Below are 3,525 nucleotides of genomic sequence, written 5' to 3'. Positions count from 1 at the left end.
TGCTATCCTGTCCATGAATATCTCAAACAAGAGTGGAAAGAAGACACAGCCCTGATGCAATCCATGCCAACACTGAACAAGCTTGATCTTGTGCCCAGAATACAGACAAAGCTCAAAGGGTACAAGGACTGCACGTCTCACATTCATGACCCCATACACCCCAAACACACATAGACTGGAGTGGCTCCTGTGCCCTCTCCACTATCTGTGAGAGTGTGAAGAGCATGTCCACCATACTACATCCAGGATGAAATCCACATTGAATCCTCCTCCTGCATCTGAAGTTCAAATCCGAGATGTGTGATGCCTTGAGAGCTTGCACAAACTCTCAGTCCCCTTAAAAAAAGGGACCACCGCCCCCGTTTGCCAGTCCAGAGGCACTGTTCCCAAGGTTCAGTCAACATTGCAGGGGTGTGTCAACCTCAATGGGTTTTATTGGGTTGAGAAGTGAGTTTTCTGAAATGAACAAGGGAGTTGTTTTCTGGTAAGTGATTGAAGCTATCAGAACATCCTACCTACTGTAGCATTTTCTAAAAAGGAGGCGATTCAGAACCTGATCCAGATGTGTGGTGAAGTCTGGGTGTCTACACTGAGCGGGATGGGAGGGAAGGGGTTACAGACACACACACAGGAGGAAAATATAATAATTATCAAATCAATGTACACTTTTGTAACATCGTGGTGATATGGACATGTTTTTTGCAGACTTGCTGATGTTGGTATTCTGGAGGAGACATGTAAAACTCTCACAGCAGTTCTAGAGTCAGTAAATCCACACCTGAGAGAGCTGGCCAACTAGAGAAACTGAGGTGGTGAATATAGTAGTAGTGAGGGCTTTCTTGTGTCTCAATATATCTGATGTTATACCACTAGATGTTTCATTAATAAAATTACCCATAGTTTCTTATTTATTTTAGTATATAGCTGATATTCCATATTAATGTTGATATAAATGTGTACATGGCATGAGTGAACTATATATAAAATATCTCTCTTCTCTATTGCAGTCTATGCTGGTGTAATCTGAGAGACAGATGTTGCTCAGATCTGGCCTCAGCACTGAGGTCCCCCTTTTGCTTAATTGAACTGGAGCTAAGAGACAATGACCTGGCAGATTCAGGTGTAAAGCACCTTTGTGTTGGTCTTCGGGATCCACAGTGTAAACTGCAGAGACTGAAGTAAGTAGTAATTATGCAGCTACGATGCTTAGAAATAAAGCAGTTGTCTGCCTTTCATGAATTTGATTAATTTAAATTGCAGCTGTGCAATGTTAAGTGTATGTCTGGCATAAAAATGTAAACCCAGGAAAACATAAAAAATATAGTAGCAAGTGGTGATTTAAGGGGTCCAAGCACATTATGGTACAATTTGGTAAAATGCAGGGAGAGAGAGCAGGGCTAAATAGACCAAATAGGGCATTGATATGAAATAATGTGAGGAATTAATAAACATATTTAGTAAAACGTGTGTTTTAAAACGTGTGTTTAAAAAAGTATGTTTCATGGTTAAGGAGATTTGCACCAAAATGTAAAACACTGCACTTTAGCACCACTATCAGGCCAGCTTAGGTATGTTTGCCTGGCAAGATGCACTCAAACTACACCTACTCTCCAAATTTAGTGCTTGGAGGACTTACCGCTTGGATGATGTTACTTGCTTTTTGGGATAAAAAGAACAAGAAGAAGGAAAAAGAAAAACTGGAGCAAACAAAATAGTGTTCCAACGCCAGTGGTGCTTGGACCCCTAATAAATAAAAAGTGCTATGCTAACCATACTATCATGGTGGTAGCTGCTTGGAAATAAAGGCAGTTGTCTGCCTTTCATGAATTTGATTAATTCCAATTTCCATTCATTCCAATGTCCATTCATTTCCATTCATTCCAATTTTCCATTCATTTTGACCATTGACCACCAGTTTTGAGCCTGGGGAGGGGCCAAGCCACATTGGCTGAGAGACTAAACATGAATCCATAAAATTCACAGACACCAACACAGGTGCTCAACATAGAGAAACATTTTAAATCACATGTTATTTTCTTATCAGTCTTTCAGGGTGTTGTGTGACAGAAGAAGGCTGCTCCATTTCTACCCCCCCAAGTCTTTCCAGAAGAATGGGGATCCATCTTGATTGGCAGGCTGGCACAATCTCCTTTTATATCATTTCTCCTGAGAGGGTGTATCACACATATACCTTCCACACAACATTCACCGAGCCTCTACATGCAGGCATCAGAGTTTATAACCGCAATGACGATGACACAGTCACGTTCTGTGATCTTGTGTAAGTCTAGTACACTACAAGGTCAGTTTTGAAGGTCATGGCTGAGATTAAACAGGGCAAGACTGGTTGCCATGCCTTGTAAAGGTTCTACTACATTATATATATAACATTACTCCTATAATAAATTACTTTACAGGGAAAGTAAAGTGCCAACAGATTTTGGATAGATGTATTGGTTCATTTATCACAAAATTTATTTGAGAAGGTTTTCATTAATCGAACTGAATATTTTAGATTTAGTTTACAAATGAATCATTCAGCAGTCAGCTAATCACACAGCAGTGCTAGCTCATCTACATGAATTCAACTGTGATTTTCTTACCTAGTCTTTTGAAGCTGAGAGAATATTTACTGCTGGAAGGGCTCATTGAAACTAGACAGTGATATTCTTTTCCTTTTTGCATTTTACAGCACACCACATAAGACTGGTTCATTTCTGTTCATGTGCTATTGGATTAATGCATCCATTAAAAGTTTTTTTTTTTTTGGCTTTGACATCTTTACTTTAGACCATTATCAGCACAGACATACATATATATTTTTATGCAAGAAGACTACATATGAAAATGCCATGACTCCCTAAAATATTTGCTGTTATGGTATTCACAGTGAACATACCATTATTATACATAAACTCATTTAATTTATTTTTACTGCAAATAAAGCTTTGTAGAAGCCAGACTTTAAGTTTCACTTTTAATTTGTTAATTGAGAGAAGCACAAATACTACATACATATTGTAATGTGCTACATACATATTATATATACATAAATATTATATAATACATTTGATAACACAAACACACAAAGATGACAGACATACATAATAAACAATGAGCAAATAGCACATAATGACTAATATACCCTCCTTCCCCGACTACCCCCAGCAGCCACCACTGTGCCTAAACAGAAGTACACCATTTATTGATTCTGTATCCAGTTAAAACAAAGAAGGTCGACATAAGTCTCTAAAAAGCCAAAATATCGGTTGATTCTGACAATCATCTATTAACCAACAAGGCCTTATTCCTCTTCCGGAAAAGAAGAACCACTTTTAACCACACTTCATTTACTTTTTTTTTAACAGTCAGAGCATGGTTCAGAAAGCCTGTAATTATCAGTATTGGGTCAGGATCTAATTTCAGATTAAAAATTATGGATAATACATTTGTTGCATGAGGGAGAGACATCTGAGAAAATTTAATGCAGTCTCATTTTCGAATAATGCATACAATGCATAACCT

Source organism: Salminus brasiliensis, chromosome 1 (genome assembly GCF_030463535.1).
Source record: "Salminus brasiliensis chromosome 1, fSalBra1.hap2, whole genome shotgun sequence".
Classification (NCBI taxonomy): Eukaryota; Metazoa; Chordata; class Actinopteri; order Characiformes; family Bryconidae; genus Salminus; species Salminus brasiliensis.
Note: the sequence above shows the minus strand (reverse complement) of the source record.